General features: G+C 37.6%; 1 pseudogene; it reads right to left on the bottom strand.

Annotated features, from left to right (window-relative positions):
* Positions 1-3,897: 3,897 nt before the first annotated feature.
* On the bottom strand, positions 3,898-5,371 carry LOC131302857 (uncharacterized mitochondrial protein AtMg00810-like; annotated as a pseudogene).
* Between the last annotated feature and the right edge of the window lie 4,738 nt (positions 5,372-10,109).

Raw genomic sequence — 10,109 nt, 5'->3', positions numbered from 1 at the left:
AATCTCTTAAATGAATAATCAAAAGCTGATGTGTCAACTTTTGATTATCCACTTTTGATTATACCACTGTGGATGACCTAAGTACCCATTTTTTCTTCTTTTGTTGGTTTATACAATAATAAAGAACTCGTAGGAGTCCAAAGGACTTGGAAAATAAAAAGGTGACAACCAAAAGCAGGGAATTGGAAAGTAAAAGGGCATTGTGGTCTTTGTAGCACAAGTTTTTCTTTTTAGGCGTCGTTTTCTTTTTAGGCGTCGTTTGATATTATAATTAAATAAGTCAAGCTTTTTGGCTTTTTTTAACCACAAAATAAAGCCAAGTGCTTTGGCTTAAACTTGGCATCATATGGGAGTGGCTCAAACCCGACACGTGTCCATGGTACGTAGTCCTCAACTCTAAGGGTCAACTGCTTGCCAAATGACTATAATACCCCTCCAGGGGTTTTTATGGTAATCTTTTGAGAAATGGCAATATGGTAATTAAGGATAGGTCAAAGAAGCCAATAAGCCAAAAAAAACTTTTAAGCCTACCCAGTTGGCTTATCAACATGGCTGATTTTGCACTTTGAGCCAATCAGCCAAAAAGCTTGGCTTAATTATAATGCCAAACGACCTCTTAGTTGTTTGTCATTTAGCCGTTCAAAAAAAAAAAAGTCATCCTCATTTAGTTATCTTTAACCTTCACCCCCAATGCACGCATTGACAAAAACCTTTTATAAATTATATATTTTGGTAAGATAAACGACGTACCAAGTCTCACAAAATGATTAAAAAAAAATTACGTGAGCACCAAACAATTTAAAACATATCTGTGTTCGAATTTGTACCCATAAGTTTGCAATGCTCATGATTTTATTATACTTCTCTCTCCACCAACTAGCTCTCAACACTAAGAAACTAAGTCCATTGCGTGTTCTCTCCCAAGAAGCTTCCCTCTCATCTCTCTCTATATATTCACTCGATTCTCCATTCCAATCCAAATTCATCTTTCCATCTATTGGACACTACAAAATGGCACCCAGAAGACACCCATCACCGCCGACAGACCCTTACAGTCACCCACCGCCGCCGCCCCCGGTTTTATTCAGCCCACCGCCTGCACCGCAGCCACATGCCCCTCCTCCCCCACCACCACCACATGACCCCTGCCCACCCCCGCCGCTCAACTCACCGCCTCATGGTCCTCCAAGCCCACCTCTACTGCCATACTTCGACCCCGACAGACCCGGTAATTATTCAGTACTCCGGGAGTATACTCCCTCCTCTCATATAACATGTGGCGTGGCTTCACATGTTATGTGAGAGGAAGGAGTATACTCTCTCCTCTCACATAACCGGACCACCCCACAAGTTATCTGAGAGGAGGGCGTATACTCCCACCACCGCCTTGGCATTGCCCCTCTGCCGCCGTACTAATTATGCGTGCCTACGAAGTACAATAAGCAGGAGCAGAAGCAGAAGCAGAAGGTGTTTTGTATTTCCATTCCCCTGTCGTTAGTTTTGAATGTAAATAATTTTCTGTCCTTTTTCTGATTGTGAACCCTTTTCAAGAAGGATGGAGTCATAGAGATTATGTATGTTGCTGATCAAATAAAAACGAAGTGATTAAGTGTGTAAGTTCCTGTTTTTATGTGTCTGTACATATGTATATATATAGCAAGAGATTTGATGTTTGTGGCTTGTGATTCCCATTCTTGATGCAGTGTTTCTTTTAAAAAGTCAAGTCGATCGGCTTTTTTTTAGGAAAACTCAATCTTGACGAACACATATCTCATTTAAACTCTCTGGCTGTTATGTGTGCGGTATTACGAACTATATACAACTTTAAAAATATATATATAAAACTAAAAAGAAAAGGTAAAAAGCTAAGTATCCATTTTTATTGGTTTACGGTAATTAATAAAGAACTCATAGGAAAAAGACTAGGAAAATAAAGGCAACAGAACCAAAAGCAGGGAATTGGAAAGTAAAAGGGCATTGTGGTCTTTGTAGACCAAGTTTTTTCTTTTGATTAACTACTTTACACTATTTTCTATAGCAGCGGGTTTAGTTGTTCTAACGCACACATTAATAAAAGCCTTTTATAAATTATACATTTTGGTAAGATAAACGATAAACCAAGCCTTACGGATTGATTAAACCAAGTTTACGGGCACCAACCAGTTTAAAGCATAGATCAATGTCCTAATTTGTACACGTCCGTTTTGCGTGCTCGCAATTTTATTATGCTTTCTCTCTCCAACTTTCTGTTTTCAAGATTAAGAAACTAAAACACTCCATTACGTGTTCTCTCTCTAAAAGTTTTCCTCTCATCTCTCTCTATATATTCACCAGACATTCCAATCCAATATAAATTCATCATTTTAGTACCACAAAATGGCATTCAGAGGACACCCATCACCGCTGCCAGACCCTTACGGTCCGCACCATCCACCACCACCACATGACCCTTGCCCACCGCCTGCGCCGTTGCCACATCACCTGCGTCTCGATTTCTATGCCCCTCCTCCCCCACCAGTACCACCACATGACCCTTGCCCGCCCTTGATGCCTTACTCACCGCCTCATGGTCCTCCGGGCCCACCTCCACTGCTGTACTTTGACCCCTACAGGCAACCACCGCCTTGGCATCGCCCTCCACCACCGAACTAATTCGGCACGCCTACGAAGTACAATAAGCAGAAGAAGGAGGTGTTTTGTATTTTCATTTCCTGCCGTTTGTTTTGAATATATGTAATTTTCTGTCCTTTTTATGAACCCTTTTCATAAAAAGAAAGTGATTATGTATGTAAGTTTCTGTTTTATGTATATGTACAGAGAGATTTGAGGTTTGTGGCATGTGATTCCCATTCTTGATGCAGTGATTTCCATTCTGAGATTCATGAAAAACTAAACACAAATAGTTCTGGCGTACTTGACCCATACAGCATCACCGCTAATTACTTGGTTCAATTTTTCCTTATTTGTTCCGATTTTGGATTCTTACTTTCAAATCCCATTGACCTCTACAAGGTATTTGTTTAGTTAGGCTGTGTTGGCAGAGAAATTCGATGGGAACGTCAAAAGAAAAAAATTAACTCAGATAAAGGATTGAAAGACCTAAAACGAGAAAGAAAGAAAGAAAGAATGAAAGAAAAATAAGTAACACTCAAATTTGGGCTGGAGAGCTGTCACTTCAAGCTTGTTATAGAAATTGATTTATTGAAGGCTCTATCTTGTCCTTCAGTTGTGGAAATGACACTAGCTAGATCAAACCAAAGAGGGAGCCCAATAATGCTTTCTGAAGCAGAATTCATCTGAGAAAAACAAACTGATCAATTTCTATTGAATCACTAAAAGAGTTCTCATGAGAAACAATTGATCTTTCAAATACAGGACCACCCGTCCGTCTACCCCTTACTAAACGAGATGATATTCAATGTCCCTGAGGCAAGGTTTGGGGTGGACTGAACTCCACACAAATGTGCGGTCAAGGGGGCGGACTCTACGCTAATATGTGGTTCATATTCGTGCTCAACTTTGCTCCAGGTGCATTGAATAATTACTTGCACCAAACGGACAGAGGTCCTGTCCCGTTTTGTTTTCATTTGGTACTCCCTTAGTTTCTATTTGACGGTTCAATTTTTTTTTTAACGTTTTAAAATGAGTATCCAATTAAAAATTTAAAACTGTTATAAAACTAAGGAAATATCAAAAGAACAGAACAAAAAGTAAAGACAATAAAGAACACAATATATATTAAATGTAGTTCTTCCAGAACTATCAGAAACACAATTGATCTACAGGATCAATCGAATACCTCTGATTCTTACTTTTCATTGCAATTTCTCTTCTGTCTTTATATAGATGAAATATCAAATGTATAATTAATACGCTACTGTTACAAACTGCGTTTCTTATTCGTAAACTTAATTCGCTGAAGAATTAATGGCTTCAATCATTGTGAACCTTTTGTTATCCATCAATTTCACAACACTCCCCCTTGGATGACAAAATATTAAATGTATGCCTCGTTAAAACCTTGCCAAGAAAAACCCAATGGGAAAAACCTCTGGCGAAGGAAAAATAGTACACATAGTATATAATTTTCAAGTCGTTGACTCCCCCTCAACACTGCATGATAAATCTTTGAGTCGACGCATTTTGATATTGACTACCAGCTTCTTGAACGTTGTAGCTGGTAATGCCTTAGTGAATAAGTATGCCAGATTGTCGCTAGAGCATATTTGCTAAACATCAATATCATCACTTTTTTGGAGGTCATGGGTGTAAAAGAATTTTGCCGATATGTGCTTAGTTCTTCTCCTTTGATATAACCACTTTTGATCTGTGTGATACATGCGACATTATCTTCATACAAAAGACAATCCTTGATTGAAGACAATCCGCATTTTTCCCGAATGTGTTGAATCATTGATCGACAATCCTTGATTGAAGACAATCCGCATTTTCTTCCAAATGTGTTGAATCATTGATCTAAGCCAATCACATTCACGACTTGTTTTATAAATTGCGATGATTTCAGAGTGATTAGAAGAAGTAAGAGTCAACGTTTGCTTCACAGAATGCCATGAAATGGCAGCACCGCCACAAGTAAACACATATCTTGTTTGTGATCGGGCTTTATGTGGATCTGATAAATAATCAGCATCTGCATATCCGATTAATTGTGACGTCGATCCTTTTGAATAAAATAAGCCCAAGTAAACCGTTCCTTGGAGGTAACGGAAAATGTGTTTAATTCTTTTCCAATGTTGCTGAGTTGGAGCAGAACTGTATCGAGCCAACAAATTGACCGAGAACGCTATATCTGGTCGTGTGTACAATTTGCCAAAAACAAAAGTGCACCAATTGCACTCATATATGGTACTTCGGGACCAAGAATATCTTCTCCCTTTTTAAGAGGACGAAAGAGATCATTGTTAATATCAAGTAATCGAACCACCATAGGAGTACTCAACGGATGCGCCTTATCCATATAAAATTGCTTCAAGACTTTTTCCATGCATGCCAATTGATGTACTAGGATACCATTTGGCAAATGCTTGATCTGCAGGCAGAGACAAAACTTTATTTTGCCAAGATCTTTCATTTCAAACTCTCTTGTTAAATATTCTACAATTTTTATAAGCTCTTCCGGAGTTCCTACGAGATTTAAGTCATCGAAATAAACTGCAATAATCACAAACACAGAGTTTGATTTCTTAATAAAAATACACGAACAAATTGGACCATTTTCATATCCCTTCTTTAGCAAACAATCACTAAATCGTTTGTACCACATACGACCAGACTGTTTAAACCCATACAGTGATTTTTGTAGCTTAAAATAATAAACACTTTGGAATTTTGAATTGCATACTTCAAGCATAGCCTATCCTAAGTCGTTTTTAACGATTTCGGAAAACTCAACCTTAACGATCACAATGTTGCCATAAAATACATATCTCATTCCAACTCTCCAACTGCCATGTGTGTGGTTTTATAAACTATGCAATTTTTAGGGGTGAGCAAAAAAACCGTCGAACCGCGAATCCAATCCAAATCAATCCGAACCGAAAGGTTTGGTTCGGTTTTTTAGTAGTATGGTTTGTTCATGATTTTAAAAAATTAGAAACCGCATAATATGGTTTGATTTGTAAATTCACATTCACGGTTATGGTTCCAAACCAATCCGAACCGTATAATACATACACACATATATTTATTTATAGTTATATATATAATTTAATTATGATTGAGCAAATAAATATGAGAGCCTTAGTCAACTACTTTCCTAATTTATTGATCCTATTAAATTCACCGGAATATTTAATTTTCTAAGATAATTTGGACTGGACTTCCATATATCACAAGAAGTTGGTTGCTACCATGCTGCTACTACTGCCCTTTTTTGTCTACTTTTAATTCAATAGTTTTAATAATTTTCATTGGCTAAACTATCTTAAGATATTTAGTAGTTGGTATTCTTAGAGGGCGTCACAGGTTGGCTTCCTTTTTCCAAACTTCCTTTTCCGGTTATAAACAGTGCACAAAAAGAAGATCCATTCCAGTTTCTCTTAAGAAGTTGTTCTTTTTAAAATAGAGCCATGTTGAAATGACCATATTGCCCCTTCTAACAACTCAACTTCTCCAGACGCCATCCCTTTTCTTTCCCTCTTCGGCACGGAGCAAACCCACTCTCTCTCTCTCTCTCTCTCTCTCTCTCTCTCTCTCTCTCTCTCTCTCTTCAATCTTCTTCAGGTTCAGCCGAAGCTCATACGAATACATACGCTAACAAGGAAAGATGTAGAGTCTGAACCCTCGTCGACCACGGCTACACTACCGTCCAAGCTTGCGTCTACCCCGAAATACCAGTACGACAACCCCAGAAGATCATTTACCCCGAGTCAAAAGTTCAAATCAAATGCAGAGTGTTGAACTCTATCTTATTCCATGAATTTTAACCCAGCCGTTCTCAGTTACAATTTTGAGACATAGCTTACACATTTTTATATAAGAGAACAGCAATATCGATACCTGCGGATCTGGAATCGGACCTTTCTTCTTCGTGTTCTTCCCGGCCCGTTGTTACTTCTGGAAAGGGGGCGAAGGAGGGCAACACAGATGAGGTTAGAAATAGGAGTTCTTCCCAGCAAGGGTTCGACTTCTGTAGGAGGGGGAGAGGGAGGGCGACTTCTGGAAAGAGGGAGAGTGAGGGCTGCGGAGATGAAAATGGTGTACAGTGCAAGCCCTAGGAGGTGGAAATGGGGCAGGGGCAGTATTGTCATTTTACTCGGGTGCTGTGGGGAACAGAGACTAAAACAATGTCGTTTTGGTCGGAGATTTTTAAAACAAAGGAAGGTTCAGAGATCTGGAACAAGCATTATTTTTGCCCAAAAAAAAAAAGAACTTTATGAAAAGCTGGAACGCCCCCTTAGTTAGTTCATTTTAGTAACTTACTGGTATTTCATTTTTTAGTTAAGACTTGAGGTAATGGTTGGTATTCTACTATTAATTAGTTGGTCGATATTAGTGTGTTTTGATAATTTGTAAGTGTGTTTTTGTAATTTGAATGTAATTGGTTTAAATATAAGGTTTTTTAGTTTATCTTTGTAATTTTAAGTACTTAAATATAAATAATTTTTTGAAGATGATAGATTAGTTCAAAGCAAACAGTAGTTTAAAACCAAAATCAAACCGTATTTAATGGTTTGGATTGGTTTGGTTCTGTCTTTAATTTGTGGATTGGTTTAGTTCTCTAAATTCATAATCTGTAGGTATTAGTTTGATTCTTGGTTTACTATAAAATCGAACCAATCCGGACTATGCGCATCCCTAGTACTATGCAACTTTAAAATAATTTATAAAACTAAAAAGTAATTATTTAAAAGGCAATAAAAGCTGAGTACCCTTTTTTTTTTCTTCTTTTATTGGTTTACGGTAATTAAGAACTCTAGGACTTCGAAGGACCAGGAATATAAAAGGAACAAAGCCAAAAGCTGGGATCAACTCTACCAAAATCAAAGCTCCAAATCTTGCCATGTCAAACAACACCCCCGGCCCCCCCCCCCACATTTTGTTGGTCTCTAAAGACTCAATCCACGTGTTTTCTCAATTCTTACGTTTACATGGAAATGATCGAGTCTGGCCCTCATTAATGCAACAAAAAAGATATGTTTATCTTTTTATACGTTACATTATATCTTATGTGGGATTCACTTCGAGTTTCACAAAAATTCAAAAAATTATTCATAAATTTTAAAATATTATTTTATAGGGTTCTGTAAAAAATCACTTTCAACAGATATCGGTAAATATTATTTCTGAATTCATAGGGGTGAAATTGGTTAGAGTAGCGTTCCGCTAAGAGATTTTTGGATTTTTTTCTTTTTTGTCCTTTTTCAAATATTTTTAACATTTGCTAGTTTTGCGACGAACTTTTTTACTTTTCTGATTCATCTCGTCAAGACGAATAGAAAAGTAAAAAATTATGGCTTTTACCCAAATATTTTTTGAAATATCCAATATATAAAGTCTAAAAAATCGGCTTTTGAGCCTTTTGGGTAGATGCCATAATTTTTTACTTTTCTGATTTGTTTTGATGAGACGAATTGGAAAATCACAAAAATTAGGCTCAGAACTAACAAATGCGAATTTTTTTTGAATAAGAACAAAAGCCCAAAAATCCCCAAAATTTAAAATATCACAAATTGTGAGATACAAACGATTTTTTTGAGCATCACATATGACGAAAATAGACTCTCATTTAGGAATTTAGAAAGTACTTTTTAGACTCTCGAGACAGATGGGCGGAGATGTGGGTGGAGATGTGGGGTTGAAGACGTCAAAAAAATTGAAGTCGGCAGGGTGGGTGGTGATCGCGACATTTCGAAGGTGGTCGCTGGAAATGGTCGATGATGGTGGGGCAAAGTTCATTTTTTCGCGAAACTTGGGCAAAGATTACGCAGGAGACAATATTGAAGCATTTTACCACTTTTGACAGATGGAAACTTGACAGAAAGAGTTTATGAGATAAAAAAAATTTTAATGAGGGGGTTTGTCAGCAGGCCTACGAAATTCTTAGAAAAGATGAGCAAGAAAAAGAGGTATACTTGAAGGGGTGCCTAGATAGTTAACCTTCCTTCAACATTCTTAGCATATGTATGCACATATTGGAAGCTCTTTGATGTGTTCCTGTTCCATTGACTGTGTGCTATTCAATCTTACTGAGTAGCTGATGTGTGAATTGGGTAGGGGAAAGTTTTAGTGCAGTGTTTTTCTTTGGTTGTTACTCCGTTGAAGATATAATCATTCCTTGTTAACCAGATGGACCAAAGAGTTGCATAAAAACAAACTTCCCATGTAGCTTTCTCCAAGTTGCGAAACCTATTCCCAAACCACCAAAGTGCCAACTCCGCTACTGCGGATGGGCATGCCCACTGTAGGTTCCACCATTTCAGAATTCCTGACCATACTACCCACGCAAATCGACAGTGTAGGAGAAGATGTTGAGGGGTTTCCACATGAAGAGCACAGAATGGGCACACTGCCAAGTGAATCTTAGAAATTACATTCCTATCGACAAGTACCGACCGAGTTGCAACTCTAACTTGAGTGGCCATCCATGAAAAAATTTCCACTTTAGGGGGGCTCAAGTTCCTCCACATCAAACCCAGAAGAGTGTTTGGAGACTGTGTAAGGGATTCCCACTGCCTATAAACCGATTTCACCGAGAAGGTTTTATCTGCTGTCCATATCCACTGAAGCGAGTCTGGTTTTGAGGGATCCAATGTCACACCATTCAGTCTTTGTTTTAAGTCCTCGATTTTGGAAACGTCATAGGGCTTGCAACAATCTTTTGTCAAGATTTTGACTATTACTCCTACTTCCAATGAATATATATTGTTTTGAAGGATAATTAACTCAGCCCGCAACCAATAAACGAAACTTCATTGTTCACAAATGCAAACGATAATACTGAGCACACGGTTACTTGCGGAGCACGACGCGTAAACACTAGTTTGAACTAATAACTTATCCTTGAGTTTGAGTTGGCGCTTTATCCTTATCCGTCTCTTTATTTTTCACTTCTTTTAATTGCTTTCCGAGATTAACTTTAGCATAAAAAAAATCATTCCCAACTTCTATTCACTTTCCGAATTAAATAAAAAATATGTAGATTGAATGGGTCTTGTTGATATGTGTCCCAAGAACATATGTTTAAATTGCATTAAATCTTTATTTTATTCAACTTTTTTTTGGGAATGTAAAGTTTAATTATGATAGAGTATTAAATTATTTGCTTTATCAAAAATCAAATTTTTTGAGCATGGGCAGAAATGCCCCAACTGTGTCGTTCCCCCTCCCCCCAACCCGACATCAAGAAATCATCCGCAAGGAAACAATTGAAATATCCTTACCATTTTTTGATCAATCATATTAAACTAGTGGATATTCGTGTCTGAAGGCATGGCGCAACGTATTATAAATAAAAACATGTACATAGTTTTCATACCATTTTGCTGTTCAAAAAAAAAGTAAAAACCATAGCGAAATGGGGCTTTTTTAATGAGATGCTGGATCTGTGTGAAGAGATTTCCCATGATTATCTTTGGTTGGAAATGGAG

This window comes from Rhododendron vialii, chromosome 10a, assembly GCF_030253575.1.
Source record: "Rhododendron vialii isolate Sample 1 chromosome 10a, ASM3025357v1".
Taxonomy (NCBI): Eukaryota; Viridiplantae; Streptophyta; class Magnoliopsida; order Ericales; family Ericaceae; genus Rhododendron; species Rhododendron vialii.
The sequence above is the reverse complement of the archived record's forward strand: the minus strand, read 5'-3'. Positions and strand labels throughout refer to the sequence as shown.